At 36.4% G+C, this 27,092-nt stretch overlaps 1 long non-coding RNA gene across 1 annotated transcript; it reads right to left on the reverse strand.

Annotated features, from left to right (window-relative positions):
* Nucleotides 1–8,083: 8,083 nt before the first annotated feature.
* Nucleotides 8,084–9,148, reverse strand: LOC145638952 (uncharacterized). The gene is made up of 2 exons (XR_014114758.1): nt 8,842–9,148; nt 8,084–8,313 (listed from the first exon to the last, which is right to left on the reverse strand). It is a non-coding gene; the product is annotated as an uncharacterized LOC145638952 (long non-coding RNA).
* Nucleotides 9,149–27,092: the final 17,944 nt, after the last annotated feature.

Genomic DNA, 27,092 nt, shown 5'->3' on the forward strand with positions numbered 1-27,092 from the left:
CGAGCCACGGCTAGCAGCCCACAAGCATTGCATGGCTTGCTGGCGCGCGCCACGGCCAGCAGCCCGCAAGCATTGCATGGCTTGCTGGGCCGAGTGATAGGGCGGGTCATTGGGGAAGCATGTGAAGGGAATGTATTTGTGTGAGGACAAATGGCACAAAGAGAGGAAGGAGTGGGGAGCAAGTATGGTCCCCTCCTCTCCAATTGGTCCTCACTTCTCTTTACATACAACAAAGACACTTTTTGATATATTACTTGCATGCCTATTTAATTTATTTTAGATTTAAATTAAATTGTGAAATTTCAAGATCCCACATTGATGGGATTGAAATTCTCACTCCCACTTTTCTCTATAAATACCCAAGTTGGGTTATGGAGAAAAGTGCTTGAGTGGGAGTTAAAAAGAGCATTGCATTTTGGCAACAACTCTTAAATTCCATTAAACTTGGGTTTGGGTCAGACTTTGCTAACTCTAAGGTAGCGGACCTAAAAAGTCGGTGTTCGTCCTTTGTAAGTGGATACCGTTGGAGGCTCGGTATTTTCGAAGCTAAAGCTTTCAAGTAAGAGCCTATTAGGTCGGGCGAAGCACACGTCAAAGTTAAATTCCGATTTTATCCTTTTATGTTTATTTATTATGCCTAATGGTTTTATTCATTGCGAGTGGTTCATTGGGTTGGGGTCATTTCCTTGGTAAGTTGGACTTACTAAACCCCAACATATATTGTTATCATCCTACGCACCCGGAGATGATGGGATTCATGAAGTTTGTTGACGCTTTCAAAGTACTGCATCATCAAGCTTCAACGTGGTGCGAGTTGTCTGGGCGGTTCTGGCGATGTTCTCAAGGTTTATTCACCCTTTTTTTTTTTTTAATATTTACCATTTGTTCTATCTTTCACTATAGACATCTTTTCATTTTGTGTCTTTCAGGAGCGACGGAGGTCTCGCTCATGCTCGAGGCATAGAGGCTCGGACGAGGGGGAGCCTAGTCACGGCAGACGATCTCCTGAGGTTCGTCTGCATTCTCAGTCTTAGCGTAAGCCTCAGACTTCTCAACCGTTTCAGGAGGCTCAGTGGCAGCAGCCTCAGCCTTCTCAGCCATTCTAGAACTTTCAGAGTCAGTGCCAGCGGCCTTCATCTTCCCAGCCTTCACAGCCTGTGTTCAGGCTAGTCATTACTCCTGCGGACCAGGGTTTTATACTCAGTTCCATTTTCTAGGGCGCTTCCTTCACCGGTGCAAGGCTTATTTTCAGTTCCATTGTTTGGGACGATGCCTCCATCGACGCTTTTTACCTCTTGGAGTCAGTCTACACCGTTTGCCAGTTGGACAGGTCCTGCTTTGAGTTTTTCTGCTACTAGAGCTATAAGGACTAGTAGGGAAACTTCTCTTCGTACCCAGATGATGGAGGGACTCTTTGGTCCACAGTTCCCGTATTCGGAGGCTGGAGATGACACTGATCCTCACTCTTCTAGTTCTCCTGATTTTTTACCGAGGGTTTCTATTATGTACTTTGGTTGATGACACTTGACATTGTTTATGCATCATGATTCACTTTGTGTATTTTATACACAGTTTATGCATTTATTAGTGTGTATTAGTGTGTGCTTGAGACTCAATGTGTCTGATTGTGTATTTATTAATGAATAAAAAAAACATAATTGGAGGGTACCGACCTTCCCCAAAAGAAAAATACAAAATGAAAAATGGGAAAAATTTTACAATTTCCCCAAAAGAAAAAAGAAATAAAAAAGAAAATGGGACAAGTTTTACAAATCACCCAAAATAAAAAGTAAAATAAAAATAAAAATAAACATGAAAATGGGACAAGTTTTACAACTTCCCAAAATAAAAAAATAATAGAAATAAAAAATAAAAAAAATAATTAATAATAAAATAAAAATAAAATAAAATTAAAGGAGAATTTTATTAGGAATGAAACTCTCGAAAAACAGATAAACGGTGGAGGCAAAACAATAAAAATCCGGATAAAAATAGGTAAAGGATAAAAATATGAAGACGCGTGGGCACCGCGAAACGACAGTGTACATCATGTCACGGCAAAGCATGCCGTGTCGCGACACTGATTCCTGTGACACGGTGGAATTTCCCGTGTCATGGTCCGTGTATTCTACAGCGGTGTAGTTTGTGCGCATAGAAAGATAGATTTTAAGTTTTTCCAGGCGTTTTGGATATAAAAGAGGACTAGTTTATTCGTGATATGCATAATTACGTAACATAAAATGATTAAAATTTCATATTTCAATAATAATGTCTCAGAATTTTGATAATACATTGCGCGATTGGTCTTATTCTTTGAGTAATGCTGACAAAAGAGAGCTGGAATTGTTTCATGTCAGAGGCTTATTAGGCCTTGAGGCATGTAGCAATTGAACATGATTTCCTTAGGGCAGCTTTAGATTATTGGAGTCTAGAAAGACATTGTTTCAAATTTGATTATGATGAAATCTGTCCCCTATAGGAGGAATTTGCTGCCATTTTTGGTTTTCCTGCCAGAAATCTCATTGCAATGCCTATCCTACGTGAGTATTATTACCAAGACTTTGAACGCCATCTGAATCTGACAGATCCAAATTTAAATATAATTGTGTGTGGTAATGAAGTAGATTTAGAAAAGCTTGTAAACTTGTATTTCAAACGTCCTCTCTCTAAGTCTTATCATGTATACCGTAGAATGGCTTATATTTTTTGCATGATTAGCAAGCTTTTATTTGCAAATGGAAAGGTAGATCATGCTTGTTTAACGTCTGTGCATGAACATGTTTAATCAGGGAGATCTCCTATGCCTACTTGCTATGGAGAAACTTTGCGCAGCCTTGACAAAGCAAAAGCTGACCGGAAAGCCATCAGGAAGGCCTCTCTAGTACTGTTGCAGGTAAAAATGCGCTCCAATTAGCCCCCGTGACACATTGCAGTCACCGTGTCACGATGCATGTCTGCTGTGACACGGTGCATTCTGTCGCGTCACGGTGGTTTTCTGCATTTTTTTCGACTGATTTTTTTATTTTTGCAGATTTTGTTGATGGAGCGTTTAGAACTTTTTGAAGCCCCCGACAATATTGAAAAATATGGCCCCAATGATCTGGTCCGTAGGAAGAAGAAATACTCTGCAAACATGTCATATGATGATTGGAAGGTCTTCTTTGCAAAGAGAGAATTTTCCATTCGGTGGGTGGTGCCTTGGTGGAGGCTTACTAGGATGGTCGACACAAATGATATCACGTATTGTCGCGTTCCTAGCATTTCAAAGTTGACTTTTTATTATCCTTCTCAATTAATGCGACAATATGGACTTGAACAAGTAGTTCAATTCCATACTATAACGATAGTCTAGGACCTGACCAGTTTGGTCTTAATTTTTCTCTTGGATCCAACACATTTTTGCTCAGTGCCTTAAGCACCAAGTCACCTTCCTTGATATTCTTAGTCTTGACTTTTTTATTGAAATGTTACGCCATATGTTGTTGGTAGGTTTGGACATTATGCAAAGCTGCCAAGCATTTTTCGTCAAGTAAGACTAGTTCATCATATCTTACTCTAATCCAGTCGACTTCATCTAGTTGGCTTTCCAACGCGATTCGGAGAGAAGGGATTTCGAGCTCTATTGGTTGTACAACTTTAACTCCATAGTTCAAAGAGAAAGAGGTAGCCCCCGTTGATGTACGAACAGAGGTTCGATAACCACAAAGGGCGAAATGTAGCTTACATGGCAAATCCTTGTAATTTTCCGTCATCTTTTCGATGATAGTTTTTACATTCTTGTTGGCCGGTTGACCGCACCATTTTTTTGTGGCATGTAGGGTGATGATCTGTGATGCTTGATATGATATATCTTTAATAGTTCTGCGCACTCGGCTTGGAAATGCGTCCCATTATCATTGATCATCTCATAAGGTACCCTATAGCGGCATATGATACATTTCTCAATGAATTGAGCTACATGTTTTGCTATGAGCTTAGCATATGAGACAGCTTTGACCCATTTAGTGAAGTACTCGATTGCTACCAGGATGAACTCATGTCCCCCTTGTCCTGGTGGCGTTATCTTTCTAATGATGCCGATACCCCAAATAGAGAAAGGCCATGGGAAAGTGTAAGTGTAGAGAAGCAAAGGTGGAACGTGCTGCAAATTTGCGTAGACTTGAAACTTCATACATTTCTTGACGTATTCGTGACAATCTCTCTCCATAGTAGTTCAATAATAACCTTATCGTTGAATATTTTTTACTAACATCTTAGCATTCATATGCGTTCCACATATACCGACATGAAGGTCTTCCATGGTTTTGTGTGCTTCTTTATTAGCTATGCATGAAAGGAATGGTGTCTTTCGAACAAGTGTATTATTCTGATAGCGGGTTTAGAATTATTAGAAAGCTAATATATTCAGCGAGGCCAAGTGATCAGAATGCCTGGGTGGAGGCCACTTCAGATCAGTAATATTAATGTATAATAAATATTAACCTTAATCTTGACTGAACCCTTTGGGTCATACCCTAGAAAATATACGAACCGACTCAACGAATTAATTCAAAAGAAATTAATTCGTTGCCCGATTGTTAAATATTTAGACGTTGGAAATTCGAGCTTAGAGCGTCGAAATCGAGCGTCGAAACCGAGCGTCGAAAGTCGAGTTAAAAATAGTAAAAAACGAGATTGAAAAATTACTAATAAATTAAGAATGACTAGAATACCCCTAGCATCGAAATCCTGAGTGCTAGGGGATTAGGCAAGATAGCAGCCCACACCATGTGCGAGGCTTGCTAGGGAACCACGGCCAGCAGCCCGCAAGCATTGCATTACTTGCTGACGCGAGCCACGGCCAGCAACCCGCAAGCATTACATGGCTTACTGAGCCTAGTGTTAGGACGGGTCATTGGAGAAGCATGTGAAGGGAGTGTATTTGTGTGAGGACAAGTGGCACAAAGAGAGGAAGGAGTGGGGAGCAAGTATGGTCCCCTCCTCTCCAAGTGGTCCTCACTTCTCTTTACATACAACAAAGACACTTTTTGATTTATTACTTGCTTGCCTATTTAATTTATTTTAGCTTTAAATCAAATTGTGGAATTTCAAGATCCCACATTGATGGGATTGAAATTCTCACTACCACTTTTCTCTATAAATACCCAAGTTGGATTTTGGAGAAAAGTGCTTGAGTGGGAGTTAAAAAGAGCATTGCATTTTGGCAAAAACTCTTAAACTCCATTAACACTTGGGTTTTGGTCGGACCTTGCTAACTCTAAGGTAGCGGACCTAAAAAGTCGGTGTTCGTCCTTTGTGGGTGTTTGAAACTTTTTGATAGAAAAATTGTTTATCTTCATATTGGAAGATATAATTTTTCAAGGATTCACAAGTATTAAAGTTGGAATCTTTATTAAACTTATGTTCATTTTTCCAACTCCCTCTTATTTTGTCAAAAGCTCAAGGTTAATTTAAATCAATTAAATTAATAGGGAGTAATTGCCCTATTATTTTTGTTGCACCAAGTTAAACCAATTTAATTAAAGAATGGTTCTTGGGAATTATTTTGGTTACATGCACTTTAAAAATTTTATTTAAGTTAGACTTGTTTAAATTTTTTTAATTTTGCTCAAATGAATTAGTTCTAAAATTAATTTAGAATTAATAATTATGGCACGCAAAACAGGGCATAAGCGCCCTTAGCTAGCTGGGCTGCCATGCCCTGTGCGTGCAGCCAAGCCGTGGCTGGTGTGCACGACCGCAAGCAGCAGCTCAACGACAACAGCACAGCAGCAGCATGCTGCCAAGTGCGTGCGTGTGTGCTGTGTTGCGTGGTGCTTAGGGCTGCTGTGGTGCGGGTGTGGGGGCACAAGCACATGGTGCATCGCTTGGGACTTGGTCCATGCGTCATGTAATTAGGGGTATGCGTAGACGTTGCTTGCGAAGCAATGTAGTGCAATGAATTCGTTCAACATAGCCATCAAGGGCCACGTTATTGATGTTTGAAAGTTCGCTGATGTGGGCGGTGTAACACTTAACGACTGATAAGTGACTTTTATGTCACTTTTAGGGGTGTTTATTGAATAGTTTTCCAGCTTATTTTCCAATAATTTAACTCTTTTTATCCTTTATTTCTATTATTTTCGTATTCTTGTATTTTGTCCTTTATTTGAGTTTTTTGGTAATTTTTAGTGTTTTTGTGTTTAGTATCTTTATTTGATTAGTTTTAGTTTATTTTCTTATTTTTATTTTATTTGATTTTATTGTTTATCTTTATTTATTTTTTTAGCCTTTAGTTTTATTCATTTGTCGTAATTTTATTTTTCTTTATTTAGTTTCTTTTTATTATTTATTTTCTTTTATTTGTCTCGGTTTCATCCACTGGTTTGTTTATGTGTAGGTTCGAGTTTGAGGTCCAAGCCAAATTCCCAAGCCTTTTTCATCCTCCTAGCTGCTATCACCTTAACCATCACCACCTATTTCCTTATCCTTCACCATACCAAAGCACAAAACACTTGCCCTGCTCCACAACTCACAACACCCCTGCTCCCTCAATTCACCAAAACACCACGCACACCAGCCCACAACCCCCTTCGACCACCATCCACTCAATAACAACAACATCAACACAACTCACCCCACACCAAGAACCACCGTCAGCCACCAATTAAAGTCGTTCCCAGCAGCAACGCAGCCCACTCAATCCAAACCCCAACATCTCCAGCCATCAATCACCACCTACCCAAAAATTACCACCACACATCAACCACGCCACCAATTTGCAGCCAGCCGCAGCAACCCAAACCACCAGCAATCACAACCTCACCAATTAAACTACCAGCAGCCCCTGCTACCTCACACAGCTCTCAGCCCACCAATAATACCATCGTCCACCTCCAACTGCACCTAGCAGGTGTTCCATTCCCTCACCGCAACTGCAGCCACCCAACTTCACCGTAACACCCGCAACAACAACTCTAATCACCCTTACCCAAGCCGCATCGCAAGCCAATTCGCAACCACCAATTGCACGCAATTGCAGTAACCAATTTGATTGGAGCTTCGCGGCCGCGCAACCCTTCAGAAAGCGCGCAATTGGAATCCAAAATCATAGTCGAGACAGTAGCTTTGCGCGACCTATGTGCGATGTCTTCGCGGGCGCGCATTTCTGGGTTCATATTGAACCATATCACGAGCTTCGCACATGATAATTATTGAGATCGAACGGTTGATATTGAAGGTGAAGGATGATGCTTGATGATTACCGTTAATGATTGTTGTTGATGGTTGATGGAGGGTGATGATGCGTGGTGATGGTGATGAAGGAAATCAAAGCAGCCACGAATTGGGTGGAATTTGTGGGTCTGGGGGAATATTGGGGTTTTGGGGTTATTTTCCATTTCCTTTTATTTTATTTTATTTTACTTTAGTTTTGTTTTTGAATTTAGTTTTAATTAGTTTTATTTATTTTATTTTATTTAACATGTATTAAAAATACCCCCTTTGGGGTTATTTTCTCTTAACTTTTAATCAACATTTTACTTTAGTTAGATTAGATTAGTTTAGCCTCTTTTATTTTCTCTCTTAGGGTTAGATTATGATTTTTTCTCTCTAGTTTAGGAGTAGTTGTAGAGAGAGAAAGCTTGGATTTCCATGGAGTTTTTGAGAGGTTGAAGAAGTACTACTACAAAAATGGCCTAGGAGACCCGGTAAAATAGGGCTAAGAAACCTTAAAAGCTCCGGTGCCTAGGCAGTAGGTCTCTTAGCATTAGGGGTGTTCAAATCCGGATACCCGGATATTTGGGTACCCGGATATTTGGGTACCCGGATCTCCGGGTACCCGGATATTCGGGTAGTTGATTAGTCGGCCCGTGTCCCGTCCCGAATAATTCGGGTACCCGCAAATCGGGTACCCGGATTATTCGGGACGGGACACAGGTACCCGGATTTTTTTTTTAATTTTTTTATTTATAAGTTTGTACCTAAAATATGGTGTTGGTGGTTGTTTTCATTTCAATAAACCTGCAATATTTTATTTTTTTTAGAAAATCTGCTGCATTTTCACAAAAATAAAAACTGTTGTATTTATATATAAAAAAAAAAATTGATGACAAGCTTATTAATATAAAGGTAGAGTTTAAGGATGAAAATACAAAGTTTTTGAGTCTTTAATTACATAACTTCAAATTATACAAAGTACAAATAATGGCAAAAAGCCACACAACAAACGAAACGAGAGGGGATCAATTCATTCACTTGTGACTTGTGAGATATGATAATTCAAGTGTCTCATCAATAACAATTGCCAGTTGATCCAAACCAAGTCTTTCATTCCTACAAAACACAAATAATGCAATAGAATAATTACATCACATATATTATATATAGCAAAGTCGTAAAATAAAGAAATATAAAAATTTACCAAACAAACACATTAATAAAAATAAAAAGAGGAAGTTAAAAAAAAAAAAAAAAAAAAAAAAAAAAAAAAAAAAACTAAAACAAATTTACCAGCTTAATCAAACCGAATAAAAACAGAATTTAAAAAATTAAAAAAACGAAAACAGCTTAATTAGAAATATAGAAATGATATAAAAAATATAAACGACAAACATATTTTTAGACAAACGTATTTTTAGAATTAGTGAAATAAATGATTAAATGAAAACAGGAAGTTTAAAAAAAAAAAAAAAAAGAAGCGAAATTGATTTAGATCTATAACAACAAAAATTACAACAAACTAAACTGAGTCGGTGAGAAGATTGAGTGAACTGATGAAATTAGATCTACCAACTGATGATAAAGAAAATAATTAGATTCAAATTACTAAAGTAAAAACCACGAAAAAAAATACAAATATACCACAAAAATACTACAAATAAAGCATTCCTGAGATTGAGTGAAGAACTGAAGTGGGAGGAACAGAGGATGAATCGACTTATGCTTGAGGAATTGAGTGGATTGATATTTTAGAGAGATGGAGGCGCTAGAGAAGTAGAGAGAAGTCTAAGAATTTGAGTGTGAAGTGAGAGCGTGAGTTTTGAGAAAATGAAACCCTAGGGCCTAGGATAAGTGGGCTGAGCTAGTGGGCTGGTTGAGGACTTTGAGACTTTTTTTAAAAATATTTAACGGGTATTCTGGTACCCGCGAAATAGGAAAGCTGACCCATGTCCCGACCCGCGAAATTGCTAATTTTGCGGGACGGGTACCCGACCCGAAAAAAACAGAAAAAATAGAAAATTTCCCATCGGATTTTTTGCGGATCATCGGGTATTCGGGACGGGACAACCGGGTCGGGTTTTTTTGAACACCCCTACTTAGCATAAGAGACCGTATTTTCTCTAGTTTATTAGATTATTCAAAGAGACCATATCTACGTAACAACCGGTCTCTTAGGTCCTATAAAAAGCATTAAGTTAATGACTCAAACGCACCGTACATCTTTGGCTCACCGGTTTCTTTGATAAAGTCAAAGAGATCGGTTTATATAGATAACCAGTCTCTTTGTATTTTGTTTATTGAAAAAAATTTAATAAAAAAAATGATGGATCAAATTTGCTACTTCAATGGTTAAATCTCAACACGAAATATTGGAAATTTGGAATATATTGATTACAAAAGGATGAATGTGCTAATTACAAATCTAATACTAATGGTAAAATTCAAAGTAAAAAAAAAATTTATAGATCCCTCTCACAAGAAGTATCACTGATACAAAAACTTACAAATAAATAAAAGAATGCATAATTTACAACCAATAATACTTGAATTACAACCTCCACCGCTATTCAATCAAATAGCATTAATATGTTTCATATAACTTCCTTCAACTGAACATATGGTTATTAGTTGAACATATGGCTATTTTTATCGGACTTACCATATTCAACATCATTTCACTGCAAAACAAAAAACATTTACTCTATCAAATAAAAAAAAACATATATACTCCATCAAATAAAAAAAAATCAATATTCATCTAGTTCAAAAAAAACATAAAAAAAAAAAAAAAAAAAAAAATCGCAATTCGATAAATTTCGTCGAGGGAGAATTATCAAAACAGAGTATCAAAGTTAGGATTTTTGCCATAATTTTTTTTATAGATATTGAATCAAATGCGCAATTTGACAATCTATAATTTCTTAGAGTATCCAATTTCATTAAATTAGCTAATTGGAATTGAATGAAAAATTATTTAATGTAAATGAGTAATAGTTAATTGGAAAAAAATCTTACCAAGTCATGGGGTTGAAAGGAAGACAACGGCAAGTATATGATGATGAATATGAGGACAAGACGAGGAGTAGACGACGGTGAATACGAGCAATATGTGAATGACGGTGATGAAGGGGGAGATCAGATCTAGAAGATGTTCAACAATTGGTTGGTTACTTGGATATAGTAAACAAAATTGATGAATAATTAAGTTTTTGGACTGAGAAAACAATGAGTCAAAAATTCGATGAACTATAGAGGTGAGAGAGGGAGGTCTAAGGAATGGAAGTTTAGAAAAGAAATAAAAAACGGCAGTAAGGGGAGGTGGGTGGTTAATAGTTTCTAACTTTCTATAATAAATTAGGTTTTTAATTTGGTGAGTTTTTTTCTTTATAAATTTAATTACGTAGTCAAATTTCATTTTTTTAATATCAAATATATTACACAATCTAAGACTCTAGATTTTAAGGTTGTACGGTTTCTTATTTTTACCTAAGAAACCTGATTTCCTTCAAATTGTGGTTTCTTAATCTAAGAAACCGAATATTTGAATTATATGGTGCCTTTGTTTGGAGTGGTTTCTTAGGTCAATTTTGTAGTAGTGAAGCAACTTTGTGGAACTTCTTCTCATCTATTCAATGAGCATTTTCTAACTTTCTCTCATCTTTATTGCTTTGCTTAATTCTTAGTTTTTGCTTTTTGTTTGTTGATTAATTAGTTTGTTTGTTTGATCTTGTTTTTATTCTTATTTTACCGTGTTTTCCTTGTCTATCTTCATTATGTTAGCTTAGGTCTTGTTCTAGGGAATTGGATGAAGGTTATATTAATGAATTGAATGATTGATTGTGATTAGTATGAAATTGTTTCTTGATTATTGTGTATGGATGATGCTTTTATGGATCGGATTAGAATCTTTCTAGCTAATCGATTCTAAGCTTTTAATTGTGCTTTCAATCAATTGTGCGAGAGTGAGTTGGTTGAGAGCCCTAAATTCTTCCATACCTTCACTAGGTTAGTTGCACGAGAGTGAATTAGTTTAGTAGGATAATTAACATGCTTAATTGTGCAAGAGTGAGTTAAATGTGTTGATGTTCCTAATCGAGGTCATTTTCATCTAATTGTATGATGTTGTTGAATGCATTGAAGTAATTGGATTCCACTTTCCCTAGTTTTAGTTATTTGCCCTTAGTAGTGTTTGGTTTAATCTCTCTCTCTATCTCACAACCTTTCCTACTAGTCTAATTTGCACAAATTGATACACTTAGTCTTCGTGGTTCGACCCTTTACTTGCCACTAACTAGTTTAGTGTAAGTTTAGGTATTATAAATTTCTAATTTGGCTAGGGTTAGTAGACCAACGACCTACTTCCACCCTTGATCATATTTTGGTGCTGTTGCCGGGGACTAAGGCGTTCATTAGTTTGTGTTGATTAGATTAGCTATGTTCTTGTATATTATTTGATTTTTGTTTGCTTTTCTATATTCTTTGTATAAAAATGGCATGCTTATCTTTTCTTCAATTAGATGGTGAACCCTTCTATGCTTACTTTGAAAGACTAGATGGTTTCCTTAGTTACCTAGGGTGTTCTCTTAGTGATTCTTGTGGTATAGCTTATTGAGGCATGAATGAGTATACTAGGGGAATGGTTGAGGACATGAATAACGGTAGATTTTGTCATTTGTCTATGCATGATGCTTGGAATTTCGTCACATGGCCTGCTAGGGATTCTTATGATAGAGAATCTTATGTTTCTTGTTTTGATTCTCAATGTCAAGATTCTTTTAATTTTTGCATGAATTCTCTTGATACTTCTTATGTGCCTTGTGATGATCCAAGTATGCAAGTTGACCCCTTCCCTCTTATGCTCATTGTGATGAGGTTTGTACTAATTTTGATGATATGCAATTTGATTTTGATCATGAACCTCAACCCAATAACATTGATGCCCAAATTCTCTCTCAAATGCAATATCTCACCCAACAACTCCAAGAGCTTCAAGAGGAACAAAAATTGAGAGAAGTGAGGCTTGCCCAAGTGATGAGTGCTATGTTTGATTTAGATGGACGTGAGGCACCTCACATGGAGTGTGAGAGTGTTGTTGAGGATGATGTAGGGAAAGAGTGTGAAGGTGAGGGGAGATTTTCTCATGATGAGAGGATTTTTAAGGATTTTGATCCTTTTCATTTCCCATTTGAGCTTTAATGCCATCCTTCCCCTTATTCTCCCCCTTTTAGAGCTTCCCTTGGTGAGGATGTGAGTGAGCCATCTTCATGTTTGAATGAGGGATTTCATGAGGATGATGATGATGAGTTTGTGCAATCAAGAGAGATTGAGAGTCCCTTGAGTGGTGGTGGAGGAGTTGAGAATGAAGAAAATGCCGATTTTGAGGATTCCAACCCCCTTCCCCATCTTGATGAGTCCACCTTGCATGTTGGTGACCCTTCTATCCATGAGTCTTTGGACTCATTTGAGGTTATGGCTAGTATGTTCATTGAAGGTGTAACAAATCATTATAGCCTTTTGAGAGAGTTCATTGGCAATGCTTCATGGGAAAGGGATGAGTTTAATTTGAGAGAAACCTTTATCCTTTCATGAATGGTTTAGAGACTCTAGGCTTTGAGGACCGTGAGGGAGTTGTTGTTCATCGTTGTGATAGAGAGGAGGATGAGGTTATTTCTATTGGAAAGTTTTGTTTGAGAGAGATTTGAGTCATGAGTGTTCTTTTGAGAATTCTATGATTGATTTTCATGCCCTCATTGATGATGTGAGGCTTTGTGAGACCATTGTTTCTCCTCCCCTTCCTCATGTCCTTTTCTCAAGGAAATTTGACCACATCTCCTACTATCCCATGTTCCTCCCTTCTTTTGTCAAGAGCCTATTGAGGACCTTCTCTTGTTTGATGAGACTGTTCCTTTTCATCCTCCTATTATTGAGGAAATGGGTGATTGTGCCACCCAAAAAGATTTTGAGGAGAGTTTTCCTTATTTTTCTTTTTCTTTCTCTTCTTATTTTCTTGATTTTTCTTTTTGATTTTTCTTCTTTCTTTTGGCATCTTCCTCCTCACTTACGTGCAATAATCTTGTTGCATGTCCTCCTCCCTTCATTTTCCTACTTGTTATCATATGAAATGTGTAGTAGTGCATTTGATAAGCTCTTGCGTTCGTTGCAATATTATTTACTAGAGTGGTCTCATTTGGACGTTAAACAAGCCTTTCTCGGGAAATAACCCGAGGTTTTTATTGCTTTCATTTTCTTTTCTTTTTAGATTAGATTTTCTCTCATGGAAATGTTTGAGTGCCCTTTGCTAGGTACATAACTTGATATACACTTATGCATTGGTTTGGATCAAGAATTAAGGAAGTTTAATGCCTACTTTTGCTAGCATATGGAAATCGAGATTCAATTCAAGAGGAAACCGGCTTTGAAAGGTTAAATTGGTTCATTTGCGTGTAATTACACCCACCAATATCCGGTAATACCTTTCCTAGCTCTTTCTCTAATGGTTGGTGACTCGTTGGACTTGTGTTGGTTTGTTGGATTGATTTCTTTCTTTTCCCCTCTCATGGATTATTTGGTTTATATTTGAGTATATTGTCTCATTCAAGCTTGGGGGGAGGGTATTCTATCATGTTTGGTGGGATGTTGATTTATTTATGCCATGCACTTGAGTAAATTCATTTCCATGTCTTTTCTTTTATTTTGAAAAATAAAAAAAAAGATTTTTGTTTACTTTCAAGGTAATTTTGGCAAAATGTGTTTTGTTTGTTCTTATTTTGGACATTTTGTTTTGGGACTTGAATCCTTGAATGTTTTTCTTCCTAAGTGGTAAATGTATGCACGGTTTGAGAGTGTCATTGGTTGACTCTAGGATACTTTATGCTAAGGTAGTCGGGTTAAGAACTTTTAGGGGTCCTTGAAGCCTTAGTTCATGGGAATGTGGTAAGATTGAGTTGCTCTCTATAATGGATTTGAAACCCTTGGTTGGTATTTGTTTGGTTATAATCCCTTGTGAGCTTCATTTGTTCTAGCCTTCATCACCTTGTTGAGCGGCTATTTAGGATCCTTGACTATGCATGTCTTAATCCTTGTTTTGACCTCTAGCTCCCAAGATCGTGACCGAGCCACTCTAGGGGAGGAAAAGGTCACATTTTCTCATTTTTATTTATCTTCTTTTTGTTTTGTTACAAATTTGATTTTCTATTTTGAATTAACCTACTTGCTAACCAATTTGAGCCTAATTTTCCCTTTCTTTTCTTAACCACATTACAAACCCAATGGCCTGTGTTTACCAACCCTTTTAGTTAATGAAGCATTGGCATGTGAGGTTTTAGTTTTGAGAGTGTTGAAATTGAACAAGACATTTTGTGAATTGGTTTAAGTACGATATTGAAAGTTGAGCTTGAAAAGAAAATGCAAAAAAGTTTGAGAAGAAAGATGCAATTCAAGAAAATCAAATGATGTTTCAAGAAAAAGCTGTCCATAGTTAAAAAAAAGGCAAGGACATCAAATAAGAGCTATAAAAAAAACACAAAAATATTTTAGTTTGGTTTCGTTTTCTTCCCTAGTTTAAGCATTAAGGACAATGCTTCGTTCAAGCTTGGGGGGAGGGTTACTTCGGTTTTGGTATATATTGTGTTAGTGTTGAATAAGCTTTGGGGAGATGGCATTATTGGTATTTTTGTTTGATATTTTGTGACTTCTTGAGTTTGTTTTTGAGAGTAGGCCACTCTTTTGCTTCACTTAGGAAATATCACCAAAATTTTCAAATTTTTACCCCGCCTTAACCCTTAGCCTTACGTTACAACCCAATAAAAGACCCTTAGACTTTAGTGGGGTTAGGTCAAAGAACGGTGGAGGGAGATAGACTTCAAACCTATGGAGAGAGTATGCATAGTTGAGATGTCGGCATTACCTTCTCAAAAGTTTTCATTTCTTTATCTTTTTCCGGTTCCTTCGTTGAATCATGAGAAGCTAGCTTAAGGGTTAATTTGAACCTAGTGGAGAGAACGCGACCCGATTGGTTGGGGCTAGGGTGGATTGTGTCCCCATTAGTTCTCTACGCTTAGCATATGTTATGTTTCAATCAACCATTGACATCTGTGAACGTGCATACATTTGTCTATTTAGAAAGGTTTGCATTCATTGGTGCTTGTTCCTATCTCTTGTCCAAATATGAACTTTGTGTTTTCTTTCTCTTTTTATGTTTCTTTTTCTTTTCTTTTTATTTCCTTGCCTTGGTTTTTATTTAGAGTTTTGGGTTAAACTCTTAGGACACCCTCATGAGAGCACACTCGTCCTCTAGGGCGATCTAGGGGTTTAAAGGGCTTGTCTTTAGTTGCTAAAATTGACCGTGATTCCTACGAAAGTGAGTTAGTGTACATTCTTGTCTCATTTAGTGTCTTAGATTTGCTTGAATAAATCACTCTCATTCTCCCGTGTTTCATGTTAATTTGCTCGAGGTCGAGCAAAAGGTTAGCTTGGGGGAGTTTGATAAGTGACTTTTATTTCACTTTTAGGGGTGTTTATTGAATAGTTTTCCGGCTTATTTTCCAATAATTTAATTCTTTTTATCCTTTATTTCTATTATTTTCATATTCTTGTCTTTTATCTTTTATTTGAGTTTTTTGGTAATTTTTAGTGTTTTTGTGTTTAGTACCTTTATTTGATTAGTTTTAGGTTATTTTCTTATTTTTATTTTATTTGATTTTATTGTTTATCTTTATTTATTTTTTTAGTCTTTAGTTTTATTCATTTGTCATAATTTTATTTCAGTTTCTTTTTATTATTTATTTTCTTTTATTTGTCTCGGTTTCATCCTCAGGTTTGTTTATCTGTAGGTTCGAGTTCGAGGTCCAAGCCAAAATCCAAAGCCTTTTTCATCCTCCTAGCTGCTTTAACCTTAACCATCACCACCAATCTCCTTATCCTTCACCACACCAAAGCACAAAACACATCCCCTGCTCCACAACTCACAACACCTCTGCTCCCTCAATTCACCAAAACACCACGCACACCAGCCCACAGCCCCCTTCGACCACCATCCACTCAATAACAACAACAGAAACACAACTCACCCCACATCAAGAACCACCGTCAGCCACCAATTAAAGTCGTTCCCAGCAGCAACGCAACCCACGCAATCCAAACCCCAACATCTCCAGCCATCAATCACCACCTACCCAAAAACCACCCCCACGCATCCACCACGCCAACAATTTGCAGCCAACTTGAGCAACCCAAACCACCACCAATCACAACCTCACCAATTAAACCACTAGCAACCCCTGCTACCTCACGAAGCTCTCAGCCCACCAATAACACCACCATCCACCTCCAATTGCACCTAGAAGCTTCTCTATTCCCTCACCGCAGCTGCAGCCACCCAACTTCACCGTAACACCCGCAACAACAACTCTAATCACCCTTACCCAAGCCGCATCTCAAGCCAATTCGCAACCACCAATTGCCCGCAATTGCAGCAACTAATTTGATTGGAGCTTCACGGCCGCGCAATCCTGTTAGAAAGCGCGCAATTGGAATCCTAAATCATAGTCGAGACTGTAGCTTTGCGCGATCTATGCGCGATGTCTTTGCGGGCTCGCATTTCTGGGTTCATATTGAACCATATCACAAGCTTCCCAAATGATAATTAATGAGATCGAACGGTTGATATTGAAGGTGAAGGATGATGCTTGATGATTACCGTTGATGATTGTTGTTGATGGTTGATGGAGGGTGATGATGCGTGGTGATGGTGATGAAGGAAATAAAAGCAGCCACGAATTGGGCGGAATTCGTGGGTCTGGTGGGACTATTGGGGTTTTGGGGTTATTTTCCATTTCTTTTTCTTTTATTTTATTTTATTTTTATTTTGTTTTTGAATTTCGTTTTAATTAGTTTTATTTATTTTATTTTATTTAACTTGTATTATAAATACCCCCTTCGGGGTTATTTTCTCTTAACATTCAATCAACATTTTATTTTAGCTAGATTAGATTAGTTTAGCCTCTTTTATTTTCTCTCTCAGGGTTAGATTAGGATTTTCTCTATCTAGTTTAGGAGTAGTTGTAGAGAGAGAAAGCTTGGATTTCCATGGAGTTTTTAAGAGGTTGAAGAAGCAACTTTGTGGAACTTCTTCTCATCTATTCAATGAGCATTTTCTAACTTTCTCTCATCTTTATTGCTTTGCTTAATTCTTAATTTTTGCTTTTTGTTTGTTGATTAATTAGTTTGTTTGTTTGATCTTGTTTTTATTCTTATTTTACTGTGAATTCCATGTCTATCTTCATTATGTTAGCTTAGGTTTTGTTTTAGGGAATTGGATGAAGGTTATATTAATGAATTGAATGATTGATTGTGATAACTATGAAATCGTTTCTTGATTATTGTCTATGGATGATGCTTTTATGGATTAGAATCTTTCTAGCTAATCGATTCTAAGCTTTTAGTTGTGCTTTCAATCAATTGTGAGTGAGTGAGTTGGTTGAGAGCCCTAAATTCTTCCATACCTTTACTAGGCTAGTTGCATGAGACTGAATTAGTTTACTAGTATAATTAACATGCTTAATTGCGCGAGAGTGAGTTAAATGTGTTGATGTTCCTAATCGAGGTCATTTTCATCTAATTGTATGATGTTGTTGAATGCATTGAAGTAATTGGATTCCACAACTTTCCCTAGTTTTAGTTATTTGCCCTTAGTAGTGTTTGGTTTAATCTCTCTATATCTCACAACCTTTCCTACTAGTCTAATTTGCACAAATTGATACACTTAGTCTTCGTGGTTCGACTCTTCACTTGCCACTAACTAGTTTAGTGTAAGTTTAGGTATTATAAATTTCTAATTTGGTTAGGGTTAGTAGACCAACGACCTAGTTCCACCCTCGATCAGCGACATCGGGCCCACTCCCACGTTCATTGAGCATCAAACGGTTGCGCGAAATGTGAGCACTCCATGTCTTAGTGCTAGGCACTTAGACACTTTGGACTACGTATTTTTGATAAAAAATTGTCGTTTTAATTATTTTATTAATTTAATTTGTTTTAATTATTTTAATAAATTTTGGAGGCTAGGCCTCGGTTTTGAGCGGCATTGGCAAAATTTATTTTGACAAATTTTGGGAATTACCGGCTTCATTAATTGGATTAATTATGTTGGATGCGGAATTTAGTGGGAGCTTCAAATGTTAATTGCACTTATTTATATAACCGGTTAAAACAACTTTGACTAGTTTATATTAGGCGTGTTAATTGTATTAACCACCTAGATTAGTTACTAGTTCACGCGTGTTTATGCATTATTACTTGTTTATCGTTGTAAAATGCATGGGCCATTCACAAATAGTTAATGGATGAATGGAATGTATATTCTCTCACAGGTTTTATGAAATGGCAACTAGTGGGGCCCGATTAGGATAGAAAATACGGACTGCGATCCGTGATGCATTTTTGTAAATCTAAATACGATCTGCGTACCGTTGAGTATTTTTGTACCTTAATTTTTAGATTAGTCCTAGTCGTAGATACTAGTAGTTGCATTTAATTATGGTCAAGTCTTGAAGATGGATGTTCTTGGAAGACGTAGCCATGAAAGTTGCAATGAAGACCTTTTGAAGATTTGAAGATCTCAAGGGGTCATGCTAGTTGCCAAATGCATATATATATGTATATATATATGTATATGTATATATATATGTATATATGTATAAACATGTTAGATGCATGTTTAGGATTTCAAATATTGTGATGATTTATTAAGTTCACTTAAATCAACCAACATAGAAACCCTAGGTCCCTAAATATTGAGTAAAAACTTATAATTCCAAAACAACACTTACCAGCCGAATGAGGGTAGTGGTGGGATACGCCAAAGTGAGGCATCACTACCTCTCCTAGGAGCGTAAGACATACTAGGTATGCAAGTTGGTTTTGGTTATAATCAACGATATGAGTGATGGAATCCTAATATGTCGTGGCAAAGTGAATAAATTGTTGAGAGAGCATTAGATGCGACGATTTATTCAACCAAGAGTGGTTTGAAGCCATTAGCAAATTTCTTACCTTAGGAGATTGAGTGTTAAGACAAGCCAAAGCATGCTTAACCACTCTTTGTTTCTTCGGATCTTGGAATCGACTTATGCTCACCAAATTAGGGACAACTTTAAATGTGTAAATAAGACGTTTTAAATAAGTTTGATTAAAATGCATGAATTCAATCTTATTTAAATTTCATGAATGGTTTTTAATTTCAAAATTCTTTCAAATGTAGAATCATGTCTTCAACTATCGACAACAATCTTATGTTTCCAGAACTTCCTGAGAAGTTATCATTTAGCTTGAATTTGGTAAACTTCAAGAAATGGGAAGAGGAACTCCGTTTGACCCTCCGCAATTTCTACCTAGAGCATATCTTGGATACGCCAATCTCGAGTTTCTACTCAAAAGGGATTATGAGCGATATGGCTCATGAGGAGTGGAGTTATGATTGCAAGAGAATCTCTTAACTCATGGCAAACTCCATTCCGGAACAGTGGAAGAAGAAATTCTCCAACTACCTTCCGTATGTACTTCTCAAGGCTCTAGAAGATGTGGTCAATTTGAGGGTAACAAAGAGCGATAAGGGCAACTATGATGGACATGGGGAAGAAGTGACTAGGTCATTGTCTAACATGAGGATCAAGCCACCGCAAGATTGATGTCTTAGCAAGGAAATGCAAGAAGTATGGGCTAGGGTCTATAGTGCAAGACTTAGACCCGGGATGCTACTTCAAGCCTATGTGCAAAAGATGACAAGGTTATTTAACCATCTGGAATTGATTGGTAAACCGGTAGAGGATGAGCAAGCAACTCATATGCTTTTAAGCTCACTCCACTCGGGGTATGTTGCAATTAAGATGCGACTTACCAACAATCGGAATAAATTGTCCTACAAGGAAGTTGTCCAAGAGCTCTAGAAAACCTATTCTTGCAAGCCGGCTACGTTTGCTTTAAGGCTCAAGAAAAAGGAGTTCAAAAACAAGGCAAAGATGCGCCACTTCTATTGTAGTAAACAAGGCCACTACAAAAGAGAATGTAGCGCGTATCTGGAAGATGAGGCAAGAGGAAAGATAGCCTCAATCTCAGGTATCATCCACACACTTGAAAATAAGCAATTTATAAGGTATTAGATACCGGAAAATTGACTCATTTTATGCTCTTATTTCAGGAACGAAATGAGCGGTGTTTTTCAAGTGGTCATGAGTACACAAGTGGAAGATGAAGTAAATCTATCCAAAGAAAGCTTGTAATCTCATGTATTTTGTCTAAATTCTTAAACTTGTTAAGTTTTATCTACCATACTTTGATCTTGCGACGTTGGACGTCATTTTAAACCTTGATCACAAGACCTTTTGTTTAAATGTCTTGTTTATATTTATGGAAATTACACCTTTTTTTGTGTTTAGAAAAAATTGTTATGATAATACCAAAAGAGCTAAGATCATAGAGTCAAACCAAACTTACTTGTGGCATTGTCGTCTTGACCACATTAACATTAAACGCATCAAGAGACTTCTACAAGAAGGTGTTATTGACTCTTTCAATTTAGAATCGTTTGAGAACTGCGAGGGATGTTTATTAGGCAAGATGATTAAGTAGCCATTCTCCAAGCTGGGAGAAAGGGTAGGAGACTTATTATGTCTAATACACACTGATGTATGTGGACCAATGAGCTCAACCACAAGAAATGGACACCGATATTTTATCACCTTCACATATGACTATAGTAGATATGGTTACGTCTACCTAATGTCGCATAAATCTGAATCGTTTGAAAAGTTCAAAGAATTTCAGAGTTAAGTTGAAAATCAGCTTGGCAAGAAAATCAAAGCCCTTCGATCGGAACGAGGTGGTAAATACTTGAGCCAAGAATTCGATGACCATGTGAAAGAAAAAGGTATTCTTTCAAAATTGACACCTTCAGGAACTCCACAATGGAACGGAGTATCCGAAAGGAGAAATCAGACCTTGTTAGTCATGGTACGATCAACAATGGGTCTTAGTGATCTTCCTATCTCTTTCTGAGGACACGCACTTTTAACTGCGGCACTAACACTGAACCGTGCACCATTAAAAGCTGTAGAAAAGACTCTATATGAATTATGGAAAAAGAAACCTCCTAGGTTGTCTTTTTTAAAGATATGGGGATACGAAGCATATGTCAAGAAATTGATTTTTGACAAACTAAATCAATAATCTGACAAGGTATACTTTGTGGGATACCTTAAAGAAACCAAAGGGTATTACTTCTACAACAAATTGTATAATAAAGTGTTTGTTACTCGCGATGGTGTCTTTTTGGAGAAGGAACACCTTTCCAAAACGACAAGTGGTAGGATAATCGAACTCGACAAAAATCGTGAGGATGAGCAACAAAATAAGAATGACAGTCAAAGTGCTCAAACAACATCTGTTGACGCTGGTCAAAATGATCAAAATGTGCAAAGTCAAACCGACAATGCAAATGCTCAATCCATTACCCTACGTAGGTCTCAGAGGCTGAGATCTCAACCTTATAGATATCTTGGTTTAGAATTAACCGAGATCTCAGAGGACATCCTGATTATGGATGGAGATGAACTGGCAACCTACAAGCAAGCGATGGCAAGAACCGACTCTACTAAATGGCATGAGGCCATGAGATCTGAAATTTATTCCATGTTTGAAAATCAAGTCTGGGACTTGGTTGACTTACCCGAAGGTTATACACCTATCGGATGTAAGTGGATTTTCAAGATGAAAACCGATAAAGATGGAAATGTATTCATTTAGAAAGCTAGATTGGTGGCAAAAGGTTATAGACAAGTTCATGGTATTGATTACGATGAAACCTTTTCACCAGTCGCAATGCTTAAATCTGTTCGGATCCTCCTAGCGATTGCTGCATATTATAACTATGAAATATGGTAGATTAACGTCAAAATCGCCTTCTTAAATAGTATTTTGGAAGAAATTGTGTACATGACATAGTGGTTTCACATGTCAAACATGTCAAACGGCGATTTCACATGATTTGAGAATGGAAATTAGAAAGTGAAATCAGAATTCGCAAAGTTGCACTACTACAAAATGCACTAATTTTCGACGCCATGCCTTCAATGCTGTGAATTGGGCGTCAGTGGAAATTTTGATTTTTTGTGTTTTTGCGATGCTTTTTAGCGTCCTCACTTATTATAGACTTTGAAAAGCGTCTATAATATTAACCACGTGATAAGCACATGTGTTCTAGCCTGCAAACTCAAACAAATTGGGGAAAATGATAAAAACTGCTCATCCTTTACTCTCCATTCTCCAATAATTAAATCCTAGCCTTTCACTAAAATTGTGTTTCCGGAATTCATCCTTCTCAAAAATCACAATCCTAGCAACAAGTTAAACTGAAAGATGCTCTTCGAATTCATTAAATCTGGTATTCTAATTTTTTTTAGGTATTCTTTCATTTCTCTTTAGATTTTCATTTTTAGAATTTTTATTTTTATGCTGCTTTATTTTTTTTTCATGATTTTTTTTTTTTTTTTTATAATTTATCATTGAGGAAGAAGAGATCGATAAAGAAAGCTATGAGTTTGAAGTCGTTTCAATATCAGATGTTAAAAAAAAAAACTGCAATCGAATATCTGCTATCAAATTTCTACACCCAAACCCAAATGTCGCCAAGCTTATCCGCCCCTTTACTTTCAGGTAATTTCTTTCATCTTTATTACTATCTGTAGTATTTTTATGCAAATATTTGAGTATGTAGTTTTGGTTTAAGTAAGTTTGTTTTGATAATTTGGGAATTTTGTTATTAATTGAATCTTTGTAGTCCTAGATCCCTGAGGTGTGGGTTAGTTTGATGCAACTTGAAAATGAAAATTAGCTTCTAGATAATATTGCCAATATCGTGTCATTAACAAGTTAAAATGTGCTTAATTCTTTGTTATTGAGTGCATGTGATAAAAATTTGGGTCTGTGTTCATACAATGCAATCTTTCTAGTATAGTAGCAGAGAGACACTTAGTGACATTTAATTTATTTATTTTGATTTTAATAGTATGATAAATATATACTAATAGATAGAATTAATGGCTTGGCTAGGTTCTATAGTATACCTAAGCTTAGCGGTTAAAGATCACACTAATAATCTGCTCTTTCTAACCAAATTATTATGCAATTTATATCCCTTCATTATTATCATTGTGCTTGGTATATATCGAATAAGTGTCTTGTCATAGAGAGAATACAAACATAATCCTTAATTATATTAGTATCTGGTCATATAGAGAATGCTTATATGATATGGTCTAAAAGTGAGGTACCTCTGTTCTATGGCTAGCCTGATGAAGAGTAGTTGTGTGCTTGTGTTCCTTAGATCATCATATCTATGTCCTGATTTGCTCGATATATTTTACTCTATTTTATATGCTTTACCATGAGATTGACAGAACCTACCTTTTGCCTGTATTCGATGAAAAAGTTGATTGTTCCAAATTATTTAGCATTGATCATGATGATAAGGCACATGCTTCATATATATTTGTCTTTTTCTCTCATTTTGCTTTCTAAGAACTCCACACTAAGAGCACTTGTGGAGTAGTCGGATTCGATCCCCTGACCTTTGAATTGTGTGGGATGTTCTAGCCACCTCAGATCCCCCGTGCCTCAACTTTCAAAAGTATAATGAAAAGTAGTTCCAAACAAAATATAGAATTTATGTTCCTCTTAAGAAGTATGTTTCAAGGGTATAATCTGACAAACACTATTTTGCTATGCAATTGACATCCTCTTATTCTCTTTATATTCTACTCCCTCTGCTTTTAATTTATTTCATCACTCGGGTTTGCTAAAGTATTACAGAGCTTTTGTGTGGGGCATGGGAAGTAAAAATTGTATTATCATAATCTAAAAATTGGGATGGAAAGTATTATTATATTACATAAAATGAGGGCAAGATGGTACAAACATTAGTATATGTAAGTAATGTAACAGTGGGGCAAGTGGATACATGAAGTGTAAGAAAAATAATAACGTTATGTCCTTTCCATAGTTGGAATTAATGCAATTATTAAGAAATGGCTAGGAGGAGAGAGTGAGAGGGAGAGAGAATATAGCCTACTAGTTTCTGATTGGCTGAAGGAGTCCATATATAGATGATTCATGTTTTGCTCAATCTATTTGATAGTGGTACAACTGTGTAACAGTTTCTAAAATATTTTTGTAGTTCCTCTCTGTAGTGATTAAATGAAAAAAGGATTGAACAAGAATTGCAACATATGATCACTGTGAATATGTGATTTCGTGTAGAACAAAGTGGATTCATCAACTACCACTAAACATATCTTCAAGTAAACTTATATAAGGTCTAGTGTTTCTACTACAATGAGCCATATCAACACATACCTAGTAATATGTGAATAATACTTATAAATGGAATTGAGATTCTTCTTCTGCTATATCAATCTACATATTTCATTACTTTAGACGGTAGACCTTTTGGCTCAGACTTTGACACTCATCTATACTACAGTTTTTTATTACATATATTAACATGCCTTCAGTCTTGTCTGTAATTTTTTTGTACTATACATGCTTTTACGTCTAAACTGATGTAACATTGACAATATAGTTGTTACTTTATCACTCATATATTGCAAAATATATTGTGGTGTTGTTGTTGTGAAGCACATATGATTGTTGTCCATGCATTTTCTAGACTCTTCCTGGTGTGAAGTCATTACAAGTTGTACTTACATTTAATGTTGACTTGTTTACAATGTGTTGGTGACAGATGAGAGGGAAGAACGAATTATTGTATCATGAGAAGACAATTGGTTCTCTTCTGGGTTGGTGCTTGTAACCCGAGCAAAAAGGATTTCTTATTATCTCAGTCCTGAGACTAGCTGGATTTCGTTGTTTGTGGAATGTATAGGAATTAATGTGGGGTATCAGTTTTATTCTCGAGCTGAGATGACTACAGAAGGATTTCATAGTCATTGGCTGAATGGGATTGATTATATTGGACAATCTAAAGGCAAAAAGGTGAGTTAGTTAAGATGAGATTTAATGGATAGATTGGTCATAATTTTATTGTTTCTGTTCATTTGTAGCTGCTGTTTTCATCTGTATTTCGCTTTGATGGATTGTCATGGTTTGTATATAAGTCTTACTTTAAATAAGAAGTGGAAAATTTCACTCAATTGTGACTATAAATGCTTATTACTTTCTCTGATATGTAATATTTCAGGAAATTGAATTTATTTCCTAGAGGAGAGGCTAAAGATGGTAAATGCCTCTCATTATTTCTACACCAGGACAATAGTTTTGGGCTAACTGATGGTAAAAAACTGTATGTTGAATTTATTCTTTACTTGAAGAATCAACACCAAGGAAAAGACGACTATCACAGTAACATAACTTGTAAGTTTTAACACGTGACATCTTATTTCTTGTTTTAAAAAATTACCTAGTGTCCTCTGGAATTTATAATTTTTTTTTATTTATTCAAGCTCAAACGATTAGGGCGGGCTACCCATTCTTTCATTCTCTCAGTGACCTACATGATACTTCAAAAAACTACCTAGTAGACGATACCATAATTATTGAAGTTTGTATTCAAAAGATGATTTTGCTGAAAGATAATGTGGCTTCTGTCTAGTAGAATTGATGTATGTCCAATAAAAAAACAATTATGTGATTCAATGTACAAAGCAATTGATGCAAGCATGTCACATGTACAACATTCCAGGCCATGAAACTTGACGTATGCTTTTAGATTGTTGTTTTAAATTCATTCATAGAAAGTTAATCTTCTCGTACTAGCTAAGTAGTTTCAACATTTTCGGGTTTATTGTTGATGAGGTGCATCAAGACGTGAACATGATGACCTATGATCAATTTATTTATTTTAAGCTAATATACTGTTAACCAAAGCAACCTGTTTTAATTTTAAATAGTGTGCCTCATGTCCACTCTTTGCATCTAGACTCGAGCTCCCCAATAGCTTTATTGTGCCATGTGTATGTCTTTTCAAACAAGGCCATAGCATGCAAAGATTGGCATTGATATGATTGCCAAATTAGCTGATCGTGCCAAAGTTGTTGATACTCTCAAAGACCTTGCATATAAGGTTATGCTCAATTTGTACTTTCTTCCTATTTGATAAGAGAATGATCTGTGTTTTTGTTTACAAGAAGTTCTTATCTGGACCTTGGCCACTTTCTCTTCTACATCAATTTTGTGATTGAATTGTTTTCCTCATGCATTTTAGGTAGTGTAAAAGAGTTCTTCATGATATAGCTTAAACATGTATACATGTGCATTGCTATGATTTGGGCAAATATATTATGTTGGACTGGTTAAAAATTGCAGAAAATGGTTAAGTGGTCTGGCACTGCTTGTTGGCATATTTGCATAACTATAAAGTTATGCAGTTACAAGCATTTGGCGTAATACCTTGATTGTTTTTATTTACTACTGTTTTTCCTCTAGCTTAATTACCGTATTAGTGAATTTAATAAAAAGTAGCCTGCAATTTCCCCAAGACCGTTGCTGCTCATGGTAATGTTTGTGTGTTGCCTTATGTTGTTTTTTGTTTCTGTCCTCTTCTCCTGCTGTATGTTAGAATGTGTGGAGGCGGTGGTGAGTGTATTGCAGAATTAAGATTTGAAGTTCAGAACTGAAAATCAGATGTAAAATAAGAGCTGAAATTCAAAATGCTTGTGTGTGTGTGTGTGTGTGTGAAATTAAGAGCTTGTGTGTATGTGTATAAGCGTCGATTATCCTTTTTATTAGCTTTGTCGTTGTTTATCTTTACTTATATACTTGTTGAACCTCATTTAAATTGTTTTATCTTATTCTTTGATATTTATCATGGTATAATTATGGTG

This window comes from Chenopodium album, chromosome 7 (assembly GCF_948465745.1).
Source record: "Chenopodium album chromosome 7, dcCheAlbu1.1, whole genome shotgun sequence".
Lineage (NCBI taxonomy): Eukaryota > Viridiplantae > Streptophyta > Magnoliopsida > Caryophyllales > Amaranthaceae > Chenopodium > Chenopodium album.